The sequence below is a fragment of the Lutjanus erythropterus genome, chromosome 23 (genome assembly GCF_056507025.1).
Source record: "Lutjanus erythropterus isolate fLutEry1 chromosome 23, fLutEry1.hap2, whole genome shotgun sequence".
NCBI lineage: Eukaryota > Metazoa > Chordata > Actinopteri > Lutjaniformes > Lutjanidae > Lutjanus > Lutjanus erythropterus.
The window spans coordinates 1,525,108-1,547,149 of NC_139339.1; positions in this window are offsets into that span (position 1 = coordinate 1,525,108).

A 22,042-nucleotide genomic window follows, 5' to 3' on the forward strand; every position below is an offset into this window, starting at 1 on the left:
GATGTGACATGTTGTTGCAGGAGGCCTTTTTCTCGTCTGAGACTCAGCGGCGAGGGGACGATCTGAGGACAAGCAGGACACAAGGCAGGACTGTCTTTATTATTATGATGAGCTGATATTTCTCAACACAGTGTTTCTGTAAAGTGACAGTTCAGAGGTTCGGCACAGCCGGACGAGCATGAAACTGTTTGTTTCATCCCTCCCTCTCCTTTAAACGTTATCTCAGTCTGAGACGAGGGACAGAAGGACAACTTTTAGTCTGCGCTCAGCTTCTTCTCTCTATCGCCTCTGATTCAGAAAACTTAAACAGAGTCTATCTTTGTTCTCTTTTGGTTTAACTTTCACAAAAACACAAATACGACTGATAAAAAGTTCTTTAAGACTTCTGTTAAATGTCAGCCTCCTGCTCTCCTCCTCCTCTCTGGTGTCATTTTCCTGCAGCCAGAGTTCACCTTATATTACCCATAATGCCACAGCAGGGACACATGTATCACAGCCATGCTTATATATGAACTTTTACAGAATCCTGCCATCAAATCAGATGATTTTTGGTGTTTTTTTCCCTCACCTGTTGGTGCCAATTTAACTGTTCTCATATCTTTTCTATCAAATTTACATAAATAACAGGACAACATTGGATGAAATGTTCAGTTTAAAAATGAAAAGAAACAGTTGATCCGTTCCTCTGTGATGACTCAGGCTTCAGAAGTTACACTTTGCACGGTAATGCCGCCATTTTTAGGATAAAACGTTGTTCAGGCTCAGTGTGGTGGTTTTAAGAGCACGGAGCTCCATTAGAATGAATTACAGCAAGAGAAGAGAAAGTGTAAAAGGATTGAGAGATTAAAAAACAGCCCTTTCCACTACATTAGAGTCTGATTTCCATTTCCTTTCATCCTCCCATTACACCGCTCATCTCTGGAGAGAGCTAAAAACAGAGGAGGAGGAGGAGGAGGGGTGACTTAACTTTCTTCTTCTTCTTCCTCTTCCAGAGGAATGTTTGTAGCTACTGATCCCTTTCATGTTTGTGTTAACCTGAGTTATCTGAAGGGAGGAAGAGGGACAGATTTAAAGCGTCTGTCCATCCAGTAAGTCCTTTTTCAGGTGATGATGTTAACGGTCATGTGAGGAGGACAAAGGAGAACAGACCAGTTCTGAGAAAAGTTTGGATGTTTTGAGCCTCTGGTCACCAGAAACTAAATTTACAGTCAGGAAAGAGAAAGTTTTGTCTGTGTTTTTCAATTTGTGTGACCCACTTCAGGGTTGCTGTGTTTTTGTAGATTTTTAACGCTCCAGTTGTCTAAACGAGGAAGAAAAATGAGGATGAAGCAATAAGAGCCAATGAGTTTGATTCTAATTTAAACCGCATTGAGAAAGAGAAGAGAAAAAAGAGTTAAAAGATACAAGAACATCATTAGATGTGTTTTTCCACGTTTCCTAATTTGTTCAGTTTCATGGCCTCCTCCTGTATTTTCACAATTTGATCCTGCGAAGAAAAAGAGCAGGAAAATATCAGGAAAATACAGGAAAAACAAAACAAGATCTCAGTTTCATTTAAGACACTCAGGACACTTTTAGCAACTCTAAATTCTTAACAGCGGTTTCCCATCAGAAAAGTCTGTCTGACAGAAAGGTACTGTAGTGAAAATATTCTAAATATAACATGACCCTGTCCACAGCAGCACATTGCTTTGCTTCCTGCACTGGTACTCCTGTTTCCTCTCCAAACTGGGGCCTCGTCGACCCCCATCTACTGTAGGTAACACTGACTGTGGAGAAGAACTTCATACAACTGAAGTTAAACCGTGAAAAATAATTTCCTTTTGTTTTCTGAGAGCTGTAGAGGAGGATCAAAGCAGGAGGTGTGTTTGTTCTTATTTCTTTTTCTCTGATAAAGGAACAGAGTTACAAAGGACTCGAGACGCAAAGGGAGAGTTTGAGGGTTACATGAGTGTTTTCACGTTTGTTTTCACTCCATCTCTTATGGTTTTAAGTATTTTATTGATCTGTTTCAGCATATTGTGGATCAAACAAAGAGTGTGTGTTGTGTTATTTATGTTTAGTGATTTGTTCAAACTGAGCAGCTGGTGAATTTTCTTGTTCATTTATTTGTGTCAGTTCAGGCTCTTTGGAGCTTTAAACTTGTTTTATATATTTATACATCAAATGTTTTATGGTCATTTAATCTGGACTGTTTCAGTCTGCTGGTTTAAAGATTCTGAAGTTTTTGTTCTGTTTGTTTTCAGGCTGAAAATCTGTATAGAAAGTTCTGCTCTGTTTTTCTGCTTTACTCTGTTGATATCAGAGGAGAAGAAGTTGAGGTGTAATTTGGAAAAAGATTCAAAATTAATTCCATTTAGATTATAGTTTGTAGTGGTTATCCCTGTTGTTTTTTAGTCAGTCAACCCATTCAAATCCTTTTAATCTGTTTTTAATATTTGATTTGCATCAGTTAACCGAAAAGTTAATCTAAAAACATAATATGAACTTTAAAAAGGCCTATTTATTCAACAATCAGAGAACAAATCCTAATCAAAGCCAAAAATCAGGGAAGCGTCACTAAGAGAAAGAAAATCTGTAAAAACTAAATGACTCAGCATTAACAAATACACCCTATTTATTCAAAAGGTAATGTGAAAATTTCAGTCAGAAAATGTGTCACGCCCACTTAAATGAAACCAGAATGAAGAGTTTGATTAGAAAATGAGAACTCAGCTTTGTGATGAAATTGTAATGTGATTGTTGAAGTAATGTCATCTCAGGACTTTATACTGTGATTCAGAAACAGAGTCAGTGTCCTTAAACACTACCTGAGTGTTTTGGAATAAAACATTTTGCCACTGTTGATGTGTCTCAAAAACTTAAGACTTTACCCACCGAGTCTACAAATGTTCTCTGGACCTGAAGAGGACTTATGTCCATTTCTTGTGGGGTACTTGGCGTCTTTATTATGAGCCGTCTAGTCCTTGTACTACTGGAGTGAGGGGGATAAAAGTGGATTGCACTCCTCAGGTTGGAAATTATTTGTTGTCTCAAGTGGCTCAAGTGTCTCACATCCTCAGCTGGACTGGTGCAGTAATCCATCTGCTGGACCAGATGGCTCATAGTAACAACACTGGGACCTGGAGTTGGATGCCAAAGTTCTCCATTTACTGGTCAAGAATGAAGCTGAGGTTCTCCACTTAAAGGCTGAGCTTGAAGCCAGAGTTTATTTTACTGGTCGAGCCTGCAGCTGAAACTCTGTTGAGTAGTTGTGCCTGAAGCCACATTTCTCCCTTTACCAGTCAAGCCTGTTTACTGAGCTCCAGTTGGAAGCCAAAGTTCTCAATTTACCGGTCGAACCTGAAGCCAGAGTTCTTCTTTTAGAGTTATATGTAAGCCATTTTAACAAGGTACTCAAAAAAAAAAGATCAGTTTATTACTTTTTGCAGAGCATTTTATAATTTTGAAAAGATGACTGGAAGTGGACTTTAAGACCTTCCTGTGGAGGTATTCTGGACATGTCCAACCAGTAGTGAGCCCTGTGGTAGACCTAGACACACCGTGGACCCAGATAACCCAATGAAAATGCAGTATTCTCTGTGATTACAGACTCATCACGGTTGGATATAATCTTTGTTGTACAGCCAAAGTCAACTTTGCTCTTGTGTTCCCCTGCAGCCTCTTTTCCACCCACAAACCATTTCCTGATCATCTTCATCTTGACCTTCAGCTCCTCTGGAAAGTAAACAAAGAGGAAATTTATACTTGAGTCCACCTTTGGCACATGAAAACAAAGACTAATCTCTAAAGTAGAAGAAGTCAAGGTTTTTGCTTGACCAGATAAGTTTGTTTGTTTTTTCCAGCTTAGGAAAATACTTTTATGGCACTTTATGAATGTAAAGTACTGAAGAAAAAGTATATGCCAACACTTATTTGTCTTGAGCTTTTTGTGGCTGTTGTTCGCTTTAGCTGAGGTTCAGATGTTATTCTCAAAAACAGTCACATCACAAAGTCTATCTAGTAGCCATGCTGGAGCTGCTGACTTTTCCAACTGCAGTTTGAACCTCAGCTTTTTAGCCAGTGTGGATGAGTCCTTGAAATGCAAATGAGACATATGGAACAGTCTACAATTCAGTGATGACACAACTCCATCTGCTGATGAAAATCATAAAGTCCTAACTATACCTGGTGCTTTTTTTTTTAGCCCCCTTCTGCAGGTTTTTGGGGAATCTACCATTTCTTGACATGTTGGAGAGCACATTTCAGCCATTATTGAGTGTGAATTTATTTTAAAAGGTGTATTCAAGCGCTGATATTTTTCATGGAGATAGCTAGATTAACAAATGTTTATACACTTAATTGTAAAATGATCATCTTAAACAAGCTCCTTAAAAAACAATGTATATATTCATGTAAATATAATTCCTTTCAGTCATCACTTATTACTAAGAGTGTGTGGTGGTGGCTGTATCTGCCCCGTTTCACCAACTCAAAACATTGGCATCAGCATTTTGTCCTGATGCATTTACGAACTCCACCTTTAAATTTAATTGTGGTTCTGTGACGTCAACATGGGAAGCTGTGAAGTAATAAACAGAGTTATCAGGCAGAAATAGCCCCAAAACAGCGACTGCAGGAAGGACTGAACTACTTTTATAGTATTATGGTTTATTGTTTTTTTGTAATCTCAAGTGCGAAAATGTCAGCGAGTGTGTGTGTGTGTGTGTGTGTGTGTGTGTGTGTGTGTGTGTGTGTGTGGCAGGTCAGATAAAGAGCTTACATCCATCATGAGATTACATCCAGCGCTGCTGCCTCTGTGCAGAAATGCAGCACTTTTCTTTTGTCTGTGAATGTGTGTGTGTGTGTGTGTGTGTGTGTGTGTGTGTGTGACAAACCATAAGTTATTGTGTGTATGTGTGTGTTTATATTAAGTGGCTCTGTTGTGTGTGTGTGTGTGTGTGTGTGTGTGTGTGTGTGTGCAGACTAATCTGTCCCTGTCTCTGATAGAAGTGGCTGCTGTATCTGCTGGAGCAGCTTCTCACTCACTTCATCTCTGCAGAAGAAGAGACGACACCTGGACAGAAGTAAGTGGACACAGAGCGATTACTTCACCATCAGTCTGCGGCTCTCAAACTTCCTCCTGATAATCAACCACAAGTGGTAAAAATCTAAAGAATAACAAAACAAACTTCTCTTTTTTACCATGAATAATTTTGTGTTTATTATTGATACATCTGTTAATTCATTTAAAGGTTTTGTTGGTAGGAAATGAACAGAATCCACTCACAGGACGGAGTTATATTTTTGTTTTTTTGCAGTATTTTGGCAGGTGAACAGAAAGTTGTTGTGTTTTTCCTCATTAATTTATTTATTTCTTTAGTTCTTTTTCCCCTCGTCCCTCTCGTCCTCCGTTGGCCTGTTTTAGCTCTCCTGTCTGACTGAGTTTTATAATCCCTGTTCACCTCCTCTCCTCTCAGCTATTCTCCTGTCAGCACTCACAGCTCAACACCTTTGTTGTAATCACCTCTGTTGTTGCAGCAGTGTGTGTGTGTGTGTGCATGTGTGTGTGTGTTAGACTGGGAAAACTGAGCTTTCAGGTGTTTTGGCTCCGTGTCGCTGTTTTTTGCTGTGTGATGGTTCAAGAACATCAAAGTGATCTTTTCTTCTCGTTTAATTCGCTGATGGAGGAAAATTTTCCGCTCTTAAACTGTGTGGAAACTGCTGAAACACTGAGCGTGTCTGTGTGTGTTTACATCTATCTTTGTGAGGACCAGTTTGAGACCTGTGGATTTTTGGAAAGTGAGGACATTTCAGCTGATCATAATTTATAATTTATAGCTAATTCATTCGATTAAACACTGTCTGGAAAATAAAGTAGCAATTTTCCAAAGACAACCAGATGTCTCTAGTGTCTTTTATTTCTATTTTTTTATTTTATATCTATTTACCAACAGTCCAAAACCCGTCACAGACAGATCTGCTCCAGCAAGCTGAGAACTGTGTGTGTGTGTAGAAGTTCAAACAGCAGAGCATCACCAAACTTATGATCCGTTTCCATGACGACAGCATTTAGAATAAAACAATGCATCAAGATTTGAGGGATTATTACTTTTGAAAGTAACAGCGACAGTAAACCTGCGTTTCATGTGATGATAGTCTCAGTCAGTCCGTGGATCACATGCAGGCCGAACCGTGGGGCGCGATCGGATCCGTTACACCCCTAAAAAAGTATTTCTAGGAAGACGAAGAGTTTCCTCTGGTCTCTCAGGCTGCATCACTGATGAAGCTTTAATTGACCATCATGAGAGCATCATTGAATCATTTAGTGTTGGTGAAAGAATTCCTCTGCTGTTAGGATTAGTTCCATGAATCTGAAGACTCATGTTGAAAGTGAAACTAAAATATTTAATAAGTTGACAGAAGTTTTGTTTTCCATCATCACATTTATGATGCTGATTATTTTCAGATATTTATGTTCTGACTGTTTGTTGGTCATCAATCTGCTGTTCAGACATTTTTTATTATAATTTAACAAGAAGCAGCAGTTTTGTGAAATGATTCGCTGAACACAATCAGACTCAGGAAGGTTTTTTTCTTCTTTATCTTTTATTTGTTCATTCACACGTTCTCTGTGTCATTAAGGAACCTGCTGACTCAGCTGCTGAATCTGTTTCTGTTTTAATGGATCAGAGAAACTTTCACTCTCTGATCTGATCTGAGGTCAGAGGTCACTCAGCTGCTTTAATGTGGAGATCAGTGATGGAGGACGGACTCATTCATTTATTTCATCCAGTCCGTCTCCTTTCCTCCTGTCTAGTTTTCCTTCCCTTTCTCCTCATCCTTCTTTTTGCCTCCTCCTCCTTTCTTTTCTCCCTCTCCTCTTTCTTTTTGTCTTCTCTTTTTTACTTCTCCTTCTCCTCTCCATTCTAGTTTTTCTTAGCTTCTCCTCCTCCTGCTCCTCTCATCTTTTCCTCCTTTTTACCCTTCCTCCTTTTCCACCTTTTTTATTTTTCTTTTCTCCTCCTTTCTAGTTTCATCTTCTCTCCATCATGTTCATCATGTTTCCTTTTCCTTCCTGGTCATCATCTTTCCTTTCCTTTATCTCCTCTTCTTTTGCATCTTTGCCCTGTCATTTCCTCCGGTCTTTTTTGCTTTCCCCTCCTTTTTCTTCTTCTATCTTTTCCTTTTGTTAATTACTTGTTTTCCTCCCCTTTCCTCTCTTTCATCTTTCATCTCTTTGCTTTCCTCTTTTCCTTCCCTTTCTTTCCTTTCTTTTAATTTTCTTATTCATGACTCACCCTCCTCTTCTCTTTCATCCTCTCCTCCTCTTCATTTGTTTTTCCTCCCTTTACATCTTCTTTTCTTTTGTTTCCCTTCCTTTTCTATTTCCTTCTACTTTTCCCTTTTCTAGTTTTCTGTCCTCTTCTTCACCTCTTTTCCTTTCTTTATGTTCTACTTCTTCTTCCCTTTCTTCCTTCTCTTCTATTTTCATCTTCTCTTCCTCTCCCGCTCTCTTTACTTTAATCTTCCTCATTGTTTCTCTTTGTCTCCTCCCCTTTCTTGTCTTTCATCTTATCATCCTCCTTCTTCTCTTCAGTCTGAAAATGAGAGGAGAGGAAAAGAGAAGAAAGTAGAAGAGGAAAACAAGAAGTCTTGAAGCTAAAGAGGGAGAACTGGGGAAGGATGAAGGCTGACGTGAATAAGAAGAAGAAGAGAGGAAACAGAAGAGCAGATGGAGAGGAAGGACCTAAAATTACTGGAAGAAACAAGGGAGGAACCAAACAGAAAGGAAGGAGGAGAAAGAGAACTGATGATGATGATGATGGAGGAGGAGAGAATCTGAGCCAAAGGAGGAGGAGACGGAGGAATGAAGAAGAGGAGGATGAGGGGGGAGGTGCAGAAGTTAAACAGATGGGATTGTGGAAATGGAAACGCAGCAGGAGGGAAGAAGAAGAAGAAGAAGACGAGGAAGAGGAGGAAAAGAGGTCTAATATTTATGTTGTGTGTGTCTCTAATTAAGAAATGTGTGTGTGTGTGTGTGGTTATCAGCAGGAGGGGACAAATACATCCACCCAGTTAATGTTTAATGTTCTGCAGCTTCGTCCTCTGTCTAATTCACTCCGTCAGCACCGACGCTGCACTTTCTTCTTCTGCTCTTTATTTTCTGCTCGCGCTGACGCTCCATCAGCACAAAAACCTTTAAAACAATCCAACTCTTTCGCTTTCCTTCTTGTTTTTCTGCCTCATTCATTCCTCCCTCTTCCTCTTGTGTTTGTTGCTCTTCGCAGCGCTGGGAGTTCATCTTCCAGTCAGGCGTCTCCGGGGACAGCTCGCCGCCGCCGCTGCCAACTGGCCCCCGCCTCCCTCTCGCCGTCCACTTTGAAAGGAACAGACAGAATCAAAGATGGAGGCCCAGAGGTGCCTCCAGTTTAGTTTGTTTTACTGTTTAATTACCGGAGGAAATTTGACAAAAAGTGTTTTAGTCTGAAGGAAGTGTGACTTTTTTTTATTATTATCGCAGAGCGATGAGCGACGATTTGTCAAGATTCAGATCTGTCCAGTTCCACAGCATCGACATGAGTCATCTCTCCAGAAAAGCAACAGATTTGATGTTTGTCACTCAGATTCAGACACTTTAGGTCAATGTTTAGGAGCTGAAGAGTTCACACTTCAAAAACAAATGGTTTCATCATAAAAGAATCTAATTTAAAATCCTTAAAGCCTCTGATATCATATGTATTTTACTGTTTCAAGCCAAGTTCTCAAAGTTCAGTTTCTCTGCAGCCACAAAGATCGGAATGAAAATAAATGTTCAGAATGTTTGAAAACCTGTTTTTTTTTCCACATTGCAGAAAGAACGATGCTCGCTTGCTAAACTGTATTTTAATCACAAAAAATGTATAACAGGCTCACAGGTTACAGTTTGAGGCCTGCTGCAAGTTGTATTTCATTGTCTTAGTAGTGTTCTAGTGTTCTTGTGTTCTTCTTCCTGAAATGAATGCTTGTTTGTCTCGCCTGTTTCAGAATCCTTGCCTGCAGGAGTTCGTTCTGTTTTCAATACTTGAAGTCTAACTCTCATAAACTGTTTCCTGTAACGAGCAGATTGGTTTTGTTGTACATGAACTGATGAAGTCTCTTCTATCCTCTCCGCCCACATTTTGAAGGTTCCTGGACAAACTGCCCTTTTTTCTTCAATCCTCCATGTTTGGCCAGCTGAGTACAAAACAATTATTTGATATTATGGAGGGAGGCGAGGTTTCCCACGGAGGTGCCAGAGAGCACAAAGTAAGAACATTTCCATCTTCTTCCTCTCCTTGATTTGTGGCAGATTACAGACGACAAAGTCAACAGCCTGCTGCTTAAAAACGAGACGTGAAGAAGCAGGAGTCCAGATTCAGATTCAGAAAGCCAAGAGAAAGTCCACAAAGGCTGAGAAGAAAGAGGCCAGGAGGACAGTTTAAGTGGGGGATCTGGTCCTTGGAAAAACAAATCTGAAACGGGAGCAAAGGGGTCCAGCTGGTAGCGGACAGGCGAGTGAAGGACCCTTCAAAATAATTAAACATGAGGGAGTCAAGGGAAGAAAAACATAATAAACACTGATCACTTGACACTTCATTTCCAGCTAGAGGAGAAGATTCCTGCCAACTTTTTAAAAAGCGTTGGATCCTTTTCTCCATCGCAGCCCACAATCCACAACAAACGCACAAACGTGGAGCACATCTGTTGATCGACCGACATCTGAGAGGCCAACCACGTGCCACCCGGCCTCTGTGGAATCTGATGGACCTGATCCAAGGAAAGGAGTTGGAGAGTGAGGTTCTTAAAAAAAAAAATAAGATTTGATATTTCTCTTATAAAAACTGTGGCTCACAGGTTACTGTTGTACGCACAGATGTTAAATGCCAACCTGACCGTGGGAAGGAGAACGTGGGCAGCGTTATTGATTCTTACACCTCGCTAAATGGTTTTAGAAGGATGAGCAGGATGTTTTACTTTTCCAATCATGATATCATCAATTGAGATGTGTGTATAATATGATTTTGGTTTTTTTGTTTGTTGTCTAAATGTATCGCAAGTTTTGGCAAAAGCAAATGCGAGTGACTGGTGACTACTGTCATGTGATTATTAGTTGGTGGCGCCAATTCTCCGGTCAGAAAATCATTATAACCTTCAAACACATATTACAGAAACATGTATTACAGATACTTGTGTAAAAAAGATTAATTCTTGACTCATGTCTTGTTATCGTTTTGATCTTATTATGAGTTGTAGCAAGATGAAAATGTTATATTTTTACATTGTTTTCTGTTTGTTACTTGTGTTTTATTATGCTTTTTTTGTCCTCGTGTTGTTTCTCTCCTATTTCATCTAAAACTAATTTTTTAAATGCATTAAAACTAGAATAATGAGTCTGTTCTCAAGTAGAGTAGAAAGAACAGATATAATGTAGGGAGTAAAAGTAAAAAATGTCCAAAAACTCTATTTGCAAGTAGAGTACAGATACCTGAAAAGTCTGCTTAAGTAACAAAGTATCAACAAAGTAAAACACACATTATTCCACTTTCATAGGAATATAATTTTTAACATAAGAGGCTTTAAAAGTGAAGAAGAAAAAAACCACAGTTGGAATTTATACTCATGAGACCAAATACTGTGCTCAGATTTGTTTTTCTCTTCTCTCTTAAGAGTTTTTTCATTAAAGTTCATTACTACACTCCAGTTTCTGCTGCATGTTTCTCATTTTCAGTCCCTCAGACCTTCATCCTGAGGCTAAAAATGATCCTTCCTCCTCTGTGCCTCTTATTTTTTTTTTATTTCTTCCTCGGCTCATTCTGAAAGCGGTCTTAAAAAGTGGGTTTCATATGAGGTTTGAAGCCCAGCTCGTGTTATACAGGGACTTCCTTAATTGCACCGTAAAAATCACCCTCCTATTCACATGGGAAACGTAATGAGCCCCACTGGCACACTGGTCTAATTTTACTTTCCTCAAAGCTTTGAGTTTGCATCAGAAAACTCTTCCCAAACGGTCCTCTGCAGACTCCAGGTTTCACTCAAGTAGGTGAAGAAGAAGAAGAAAAGATCACACATTAAAAAAAAAAACAGAAAAAATAACGTTATATCATACGGGATTAATAAACCGTCACGGGAACGCCGTCTTTCACCAGCATGTGCACGAGTCGTTGCTGTACAAATCAGACGAGGCAGATTTGCAGGGGATTAAAATCACCGACGATCTCCTCCAATTATTCCAAATCCTGGACGTCCCTGTGAGACATCAGTCCCGAGGGACGCGGGCTTTAGTCTTCGTTCTGATGTGTGGATCGAATGAGGCTTTGAAGTAGAGCCCACCAGGCGTCTTTTACTACGAGTGTTTCTGTCTCCACAACAGGAAAGTAGGCTTCAACACTGCCAGAATGTCCTTTTAAGACAGACAGATGAACGCCTGTGTCCCTGCAGGACATACAGACGAATGAATGTGTCCCTGTAACACACGGACAAATGCATGTGTCCTTTCAAGACCCAGATGGATGCATGAGTCCTCTTAAGACACATAAAGAAAGACTTGTGTCACTTTAAGACACTTTATGTCATAACCGTTGGTGCATAATGTTTACTGCTGTCTACTGTTACATTACCAGGGTGTTTTTGTGTTGTTTTGACCAATAATATCAGTTTTATAGATGCTTTTAGTTTAACTGTTAGAATTTCGATTAAGGCAGTCTGCATGTAAACACTGTTATTTTTCATGTTTAGGAGCAAAAGTGCAGAAGGAAGAAACCAGAAGGCATTTAATGTGTTTTAATGTTTTCTGCAGGAAAAGTCCATGATTCGTCCTCCATCCACACACCCGTTACATGTGTCCTTTTCAGACACATAGACAAACACTTGTGTCCTCTTAGTGTTTGATGTCTGGACTTTCTGCCCCGGTTGTTTTGAAATCAGCTTCATAGGTGCGTGTCTGAGCCTCGGGGAGCTTCATGAGGGCGTGTTTGCGCTCTATCCGTCTTCTCTTTCGCTCTGGAGTCATAATAAGCAGCTCCGGTTCTCTCTGAAATGAAAGAAATTAGTTTTTGTCGTCAGTGTGTTTCTGAAAACCTTATGAAACAAATGTGCTCATTATGAGATCCTTTTCTTCCATTAGATTGTCTGCAGAGGGAAACAAAGTAATGCACTCCTAATGCTCATCATTCATCTCAGGGAAAAGTTCTGGAACATTAAAAACAAAACTGGAGGCAAAACAGTGACGGATGTGACGACAAAACTTCACTGACCTCATAAAGTCTGGGGGCATTTTTCATTCCCAGAGTGTCCCCGTGGACACACATTTACATGAAGACATTTATTGTCCCCAGAGGACGAATCTGACTTTTCATGTAGTGCCAACAGTCGATCAAATTCACTTCTTTTTAGGGCAAAAAGTCTCTAAAACTAAATGCCAAAAATAAAGCTAAAATGGTACACGTACATTCTAATATAGACATTGTAACAGTGAGCTTATTACAAGCTATGATAGCGCATTAGCATGTTCCCAAATGTAGCTGACATGCTCATCTTACCATGCTACTATTCTCAACATGGCGTGCTATGTTGGCATGCTAATGTAAGATTTAAGCCACAGTTGAACCTGTAGTATGGCCCATAAATGCTAACACCTGATGCTAACATAAACCATATAAGAATTTCTAGATTTATGTTCTACATAAGTTAGATTTAAGCTCAAGGCACAGTTGATTATGCTAACAAATGATAGCATGCTAATGTTCAGGTGAGGTGCAACTGGCTATCAGCCAGATGTAGCTTACTTTGATAATAATGCTAACATAACATACTAAAATGGTAATAAAGGCATTGTTAGCATGTTTTTAGTGTTAGCATGTTAGGATTAGAGATGTAAAGCAAAGCCAAGCCTATATCATTCAAAACAATACATACTATATTTATGTTTTACAAATGTTAGCATTTAGCCTGTCATAATTAGCATTAAGTCCATAGCACAGATGAACTTAAGTATAGCACATGATGCTAACATAAACATTTCAAGCATTATCAGGCTAAAGATAAAGTATAGCTAAGGCCAAGTGTAGCTACCAAATGCTAACACATGAGCTTAACATGCTAAATATTTTCAATAAACATTAAAAGCTAGCAAGCTAATGTAAGGCTCAGCTGTATTTTGACTTTAACACTAACTGCAGGTGAGATTATTGGCATTAAAACAAAAGTGACATGGTATACTTTAGGTCACTAATATTAGATTACACTGACTAATGAAAGTGCGACTGTGTTCTGGATGCTGATTGGTCAGTTATTAATTCTCACTCTGATTGTGACATGATGTGCAGAACTGAAACATCTTTAAGTTTGACGTCTCAGCAGGACGTTCTGAGCTCTTTGTCTGTTTCATGGAAGGTCTGAAACGTTCCTGCTGCAGCTCGTGTGGGAAGAATAAATCAAAAATACAAATGACTCCACAAACAAACAGGAACAATATTTCATGTTTGTGAGGCAACCTGATGGATGAGAGGAGCGTGACCTCTGCTGAGGAGGAAGGAAGTCGACCACAGCCTTCTAAGTCACTGATGCCTGTCTGTGTGTGTGTGTGTGTGTGTGTGTGGTGCGTGTGTGTGTGTGTGTGTGTGTGCGCGTGCGTGCAGATATCGAGGCACAAAATATTTCTAATAACTGCACAAGCGGACTGGTTTTTATGTTCTGTTCCTGGGAGGAAAAACAAACTGCACAGCTGCAGAAGAAGGCTGCAGCCTTCAGGGCGTGAAAACGTTTCAGAGAAACGTCGACTAAGCAAAGAGAAGTGTGAGACGGAGGACAGAGGAGACAGAAAGTGAAAGAATTATAAAGCGGGATAACGACCACCACCCTCTGAGACTTTTGGCACAGATTGTGGAGGAGACGATCGAAGAATCATAAACAGATAATTTGATGGTCCACTCGGTGAGACAGACCAGACTGATGTCGAAAAGGAAAATGAAACTTTAATTGTTTGCTTGAGTGTAGAAAGAGTGAGAAGAGACGGATGAGGCGCCACAGTGTCCCTCCATAATGATGAGCTCAGATTAGACTGACATGCTGCTGACATTATTGGCCTTTTATTAAAACTCATACATCAGCTATTAAGTCTGATTAGATTCACACCAGACTGCTGGATATTTTACTTTTCTCCCCTACAAGACTTTTACCTCCATTCTTCAAACATTTAATATTCGTTATTAATTCAGTATGAAAAGAGCTAAACTTTTTCAAAGAGGCCTGAAGTTGTAGAAGGAACCTTTAATTAACCAAATGAACTGAAACTTCAACGTTAAACAGTCACAATAATCCATGCCTCTGTTTTTTTGACCAGTACGTGCAAATAGACAAGGAGTTTAACTGGTATTTCCACTGCTCTCAATGTACTTAAACAGAGGAAAGGTTCAAAAAGTCAAAAAATAAGATCTGGTCTTTGTCCAGCCTGTGTCTCTAATATGAGACTTTGACCATTTCCTCATATTTCTTAAATTCGGAGAAACAGCCTCTCAGAGACTAATTTCAGCCCAATTTAAGAACTTAAAATGTTCTTTTTCTGTGTGTCAATGCACTGATCTTAAATAATCAGCTTTTGAGATTGAAAAGAAAACTGTTGTCTTAAAAGAGATCTTAATTTTGTCTTAGAGGTCAAATTAAAGTCCTGTCAGTCCATATGGTCGTCAAGGAGAAACCTCTGAGCTCAGCAAAAAGTCTCCTGCTTTTCTTTTGTTTTGCTCCTTTTTTTTTTTCTCCTAAGCGGGGGTTTAGTAGAAACAGACGAGACTTCAGTGAGCTCAAAATAAGAATTGCTTTTATTTCTCATAAGACGAAAGATGATTGTGAGAAACAAAATTGTCCTCTGGGTGCACTGAAATAATAAATTGCCAGAGTTTTTGTACTGAATAACTTTAAAATGTTTTTTTCTGTGTATTTAATGTGTGGAAGAAAACTGACACTCAGATTACCAAGATATTTTAACAGAAAAATGGCTTAAGGTCTTTGTCAATTCTGTTTTCTACAAGTTTACCTCAGAGAGATGACATCATTCTACGAACTCCAGTCAAAGCTCAAACTTTGAGAAAAAGTTTTTTTAACATGCACTTTGACTTTTTTCTATATCTGATGTCTGAATATGAATAACATTTAAAAATATAAATCAGTGAAAAGTAAACAGAACATGCTTTATCTAATTAGCAAGTTGATTTGTTTATTGACTTGACTGCTTTTGTGTCTGTACGATTATGTTGCAAAGATACACACGGACGCAGTTCAACCAGACGGTGGCGATGTACAGATTTCTCCCTGATGAAACCAGATTTGGCCTCAGAAAATCACCAAAACCAAAAGCCAGCAGGATACTGGATATGCATTTATTTTCTATCACATTCACTATGATGAAAAATATACATTTTTGATTTAAATTAGTCGTAGCTAATATAAAACATCAAAACATGTTATGTATAAGCAACTCAGAAAGGGGTGGGATGGCCACCTTTTAGTGATGTCATAGAGTGCTACAGGGGTGATTTTTGTAATTTTGTAGGCCAACCAGGAAGTTAGCATCACTCTGGTTCCCTCCACAAAAAGCCAGTGGGATGTCTAAAATAAACTCTGTGTCAAACAAAAGTTTATGATACTGACAAGTTTTGCATCACGTTTATGATCTTTGAAGCTAATCGCTAGAAGTAAAAATGTTATTAAACTACATTTCTTCACAATCCATCCAGTGGTTGTTGAGATGCCTCAGACCGAAGTGAAGACTCAGGGCAGTCGTATCCAGCTGCTGTTTGTCCTCAGAACACACTCCTGATCCGCCAATCAGCAGTCACGTTGCGTGTGATTGACAGGCGGAGGGGTCTGACTCCCAGACGCTGCCGAGGTTTCTTGATTTGACAGTAATCATCAGCAGAGCGGGGAGTCCTCAGCAGGGCGACGGGGTGAATATGGCCGTCGGTCGGAGGGTCTGACAGAGATCTTGAATGAAATAAGGAGCCTTGGGGTGTTGCCACGGAAACCTGAAGCCGCTGTGACACCCGCCATGATGCTGTGAAGGCAGTTATCTGAAGCTCTGTGGAGGACAGTCAAATACCCCCAGGACGTTCTTTTGCAGTTCATTTTATTTTGCACTTTCTAGAAGTTTTACTGTTGAGAAGTTTGACTCTCTTTGGGCTTTATTCTTTCTGGTTTTCCTTAACAGAAAAGACGACTGGCTGGTTTCATTTTGTGGCATCAATCACTGATGTGCAGATTTAATTGTTGTACAGTTTCATTCAGAACTCATTCATGTACTCAAGGACTTCTACGAGTCAAAAACAAATATTACTGAAAAAAAACAAAGGGTTGGACTGTAGAGGCACAGATTCAGGCAGGAAACAAAAACCAGATCTACCTTGAGCTAAACACATATTTAGATTTGATTCAATTGTCTTTTAAAATCAGTTCCAATCCCAAATACTGTTGATTGATTTAAAAAAATGGGGTCAGGGGACAAACTTTTTTGGCTTCTGGTAGGGGAGCATGCCAAAAAAGTTAATAAAAAATGGCTGAGAATAAGTTTACTTTTGGTGCCACGAGGACGGGCGAGGTCTCTGGAAGGTCGATAAACTGAAAAAGTCATTTTTCAACAAAGCATATGCAGACTGATGGAGTTCAGAGATTCTCCTCTCAGAAAACCAGCCACATCTTTCTTATCGTACACAATCCCAAAGACAAACTACACACATAATCATTTAATCCAGCAGTGATTGGATTTAAAAAACATCTGAGTTTTGTTGGATTTATTCCATAAAGTGACAAAGTAGCCATACATTCATTCTGACGTCTCACACTTTTACAGCGTGTCCTTCCTGCTGTACACAAAGAAACGACACACAATAAGAAGCCTTTTACAATAATTGTATGCCACAAAACTCTGAACAAAAGTCACTGTTCAGGAACGACTGTAGGGGACAAAGATGTTATTTATGTTTTTACAGCACAGAGCAGAACAAGAAGGTTCTATTGTGCAGAACTTACAGACAATATATTCATACAAACACAGGAGTTTTATATTGTCACAAAGAAGAGACCTGAACTCTTTTAAAATCCTTGATGTCTGTGGCATCTTGTTCCTTCAAACTCTACGAGTGTCACTAATGACCTTTTTCTGAACAAACTTCACTATTTAAACTATGATAAACTATTATATAATGAAGTAAAACCAGGAAATCAAAGTTACTTTTGTACATTTCATGTTTGCGCATTGCCTGATCTTGATCATTTTTCAGGTGTGGCCAAACTGGACCAATAATATTCCAGGGCGGGTTCATACCAGCCTTGTTTAGTCCGGTTGAACAGAACCCAGAAGTCTAAACCCCCATGATCCTGGACTCCAGGTCTTGTTTGGGTCAAGCAAAAGCTTGCTGGCCCGCTGTGAAGGGTTGGTCTCAGACCGCTGTCGAGGTCTGGAGTGGTTCATTTCTGGTGTGAACAATGTTCGAACCAATCATAGAAGCGTACTATTGTATGTGTAATTTTATTGGTTAAATGTTTTTTCTCTTCCAAGCATGTTTGCAACCAACATGTTGACTGGCAGGAGACAAACCTGCACAGAAGCATCTAGGAAGTCGTCCTTCGAAACTGTTTGGAAAACGACACTTTCACAAAAACACTGGCAGGTAATTTGATGAACCATCTGTCACATCTAACTTGAACCAGTCAGATCAACGCTTCTCGCCATCACCACATCTAAAACCACACCCGTAGCTGGCAGTGGTCCCTCGTAGGATGCTGATTGGCTGCAGCACTTTCGGTGCAGACATAATCAAATAACTTGAATCCTGGCAACATGGACAAGAGGACTTTGTGGCTCGTAGGGCTTAAAAATATTAACATTCATCCCTGATCATGTGACCAAAACCTACACCAAACCGTGTGTGTGTGTGTGTGTGTGTGTGTGTGTGTGTGCTACACACCAGCACCACATCACTAGGTTAAGGAGAATATTGACCTCCTCAGGCACAGTACCGTCAATCAATACGTGTCTCGTTTGTGATCACTTAAGCACAAAGAGGAGTGTGTGTGTGTGTGTGTGTGTGTGTGTGTGTGTGTGTGTGTGTGTGTGTATTAACATTGTTATGGGGACATACGTCTGTCTACAGCACACTGGGGACTCTCCTTCCTTGTGAGGACCAGAAACATAAATCAGTAAATTTTAGGATGCGGATTGTTTGAAGGTTCAGGTAAATCTCCAGGAAACGAATGCATGTCAGCGTGACGCCCTCTGAAGTGATGGAGGGGTCAGCGGTTCAGGCGGAGGTGTGAGGTCAGTCATGTCGGTGGCCGAGAGGTGACGACCTGAGGGAGCGAGAGAGAGAGATGGATGGGTAAACGAGTGAGTGAGGTGTGACTGATTGGTCGATCGCCCCCAGGGAAGGAGAGATAGGGAGAGAGATGAATGAGGAGACGTTGCCCGGCGACAGCGGACATGATGAATCTGATGCGAGGACAATAAATTCTGACATTCATTTTTAAACAAGCTGATTTATGGAGCCGATATTGATTTTTTTTAGTTTGAAAATCCTTATGAGCAGCATCCAGAAAACTAAGAGACTCTGAACATCAGGACCTTTATCTTTAATTTTTAAGTTTTATTCATTTATACAAGGTTAGAAAAACTTGGGGTTGAGGATTTGTGTCTTTTAATGTCAAGTTTTTAATAACACAATCAAAAAACCTGAGGAAAATCACTTATTTCCATTCCCAAAGAAATGAAAATAAATATCAGGACAATCTGCAAATGTATTTTATATATGTGGTGAGATCGGAAAAACAAAAACAAACAAACAAACAAAAAAAAACCATGGCGGTAAACATGTTTGTCTTTTGTAAAGAAGAGAACTGAAATATCAGGATATAATGGTGACTACATGCTATTTCATTTATTAGTTGTAATATGAAACATCTTTGGAACACTTCATTTTAAATTTTCATTAAAAAAATAAAATTTAATTCCATTTTTTATAATGTCTGTTCTTAATCCATGCAACCAGTACAAAATCATGATTTTACTCAATATTTAGATTTTTTTAAATGATGGTCTGTTGGATTGTAAAAATTAAATCTGAGCAGTTTTTACATAAAATATTAGTTTATAATTTAATTTAACTTTGAATTCACTTTAATTTCTTTTTATGAAACAGAAATGGTATATATATAAACAACAGGAACAAAACTGTAAAAACTAGATTTTAAAATTAAAACCAGCATCTTCAGCACAAACACCATACATTTATTTCATATTACTTTGAGGACCTCTGGTGAAGAAAAAAAAAAAAGCAATTTATCTTCTGATTAGCCAGATTGTCTGCACTGAAAGAAAAAGAAAATGTGAGAAATCAATCTGAAACAGCTCACACAGAAAACATATAGATCCTGTGGTTACAGATGAACGAGAAGGAGAATCAACCCGAACAATAAACATGTTAAACCAGTTCTGCTCCTTGGTTTTTATTGATGGAGTGAGAAAAGAGTAAAGCAGCAAAAACACAAAGAAACCTGAGTGAAAACCAACAAACGCTGCATCTGCTGGACAGTTTTTTTTCCCCATTAGACTCTTTTTGGTACCCGTTAGTTAGCGAGGAGGAATCATCGGTTTCCATACATGAATTTGACCCAGACCCTGAAAAAGTGACGTCCATTCCTGACAGAATTACAGCGAGTGAGGAAACTGAGATAATGATTCATAAATGAATCAGAAGGTCACAGATAACAATGTTTCTTTGAGTAAATCAAAAACCTTATTAAAAACAGACAGTGACATTACAGTATTAAATTAATCAGGTGTTTATTCATAATGAGTCAAACATTTAATTAAAGATAACAAAAAACAAGACGACGCAGAGTTTATCACTACGAGTGTGTGAGAGGTTTTCCTGATGAGTTCTGCTGCAGAAACAAAGAGACACAGAGGAAAAAAAAAGACAGGGGGAGTGTCAGAGAGAGACGGGGAGCTGAAGGCAAGGTGAGAGCAGACAGGAGAGGAGGGTGAGAACAATGTTCCCTCGGGGGTGAGGAGGAGGGGGAGGGAACGACAGAACGACAGAGCGAAGAGGAGACAGAAACAGGACAAAGAGCTTCAGAGCTGGAAGTACGAGACAGCTGATGTGGCCTTCGGAGGTGACAATGTTATTTATGAACATACTGTACAGTTTCCTCCAGGATCCAGAAATAACCTCGTCAACACACACACACACACACACACACACACACACACACACACACACACACACAGCAACTGTACTTAACTGTCTGTTTTTCTCCTCTGGTATTGACAAAAATCAGTTTATTGATCCATTACAGGGAGATCAAAGCCTGAAATCAGTGCATTTCAACAGAAACTGCTGCACCCAGTGGATCCTCATGTCCACTGAGGGTCTGAGTGTCCCTGGACCTTTTTAAATCAACCGTGAAACAGGTGCAGTTTTGTAACAAGTAGTATACATCATCTGAAAACTGGAACCTGAAAATTAATTGAAGTAGCAGCTCAGCACTTTTTTTCTGGTCATAAATATGCAAGAAATATTAAGAAAGAGTAAAGGTTTAGGATATTATGAGTGTAAGTTGTTGCAGCAGTTTTTGGGCTTGAGAGAATTTATTAAACCATTTCTGATCACTCAGATTCATAAAAATGATCAAATATCACCCAGATACCACATGAAGACACCGAGGAACACAACTGAAACATTCATGGACATTTTTCACCATAAATGTCACGTCAGCATCACACTCTCTTGACAACTGTTCACGCCACACCGAAGCGTCTGCCTATACAGGATCTTCTCTTGTCCGCACATTTCAAAGCGTCCAGCAGCAAACGAGCAGCTAAAACTTCTGTGATGTGTCCAGTTTCCATCAAAACAAGGCATAAGGACTGCAGTGTGTCTTTGCATGAGGTTGTTTAGTGGCAGTAAATGTACAGTTTGGTCATAAAAACACTGCAGAAAAAGTTGAAGAAGTTCCTGTTTCAGTTGCTAAGTGAAGTGAATTGAGAGTCTGTGGGATTAAATATGTTTTCAGTGTCTTTTTACTGGGGACCAGCCTCACGTTCATCATATTGTCAAAAAAAAAACTCTAAGTCTTAATAAACATTTTAGGTCGCATTTACACTAGAACTTAACCGGGCCTGAAAAGTTAAGCCCTACAAGATCCAAGCCTTGTATGAAACCGACCTGAACCCGTCCCTCATTTGCATATTTCAGCCTAAACCTCGTCTTGCTGAGTGATATTTACTTGCAGACCAGCTAGCATGACTTGGTTGGTACCAATGCATGGCGTAGGTCATTTAATTTCATGTGATACCTTCACTTTACCTTTAAACGGAGCCCAGTCCAGCCTCTGAAAGAGTAATCGTGGTTGGGAATGTGGATGTATCTGCAGAGTTAAACACGCTTCCTTCTGTGCAGAGAATCTGGACACACACATAAGGTTGATTTAAATGAGGCAATACAGAGGAAACACAAGAAAACACGCCTTTAAAGTTTAAAGTTCCTCAGTCCTGATCTTGGTCCAGACTTAATAAGAACGAGGTGGATTAGCATCAGCAGCAGGGAGCTTCGGTCTGTGTGGAGCAGATCAAACAACACGGCTCGTCAAATGGACCCCCGACATCAAACATGCGCCAACAAAAGACTTATAAATGCTTCGCCTCAGAGCTCGACTTGAATATTCTGCCCAGATTAAGAGGATCTGATTGATGTCCAAAGAAGAAACAGTGATGTGTGACGATGTTTTATCTGATCAGTCGTTCCTCCGCCGCCCTCCTGGCGTCAACAGTCCTGGTCGACAGGGGATCTAAGCTTTTTCTCAGCCAAGGACCACTTAGAGAACACGCTGAACGGTCTTTGGAATAATTTGACGTGGCCTTTTTTTAATCTCTGGTTAGTTATGAAAAGGAACAACAGAAGAGAAATGTGTTTGATCTTAAACATGTTTTGAAATATTTTCACCATGTAGACTTTGTTTCCCGCGTAGAATCCACTTTTCATTTTATTTCTGCACT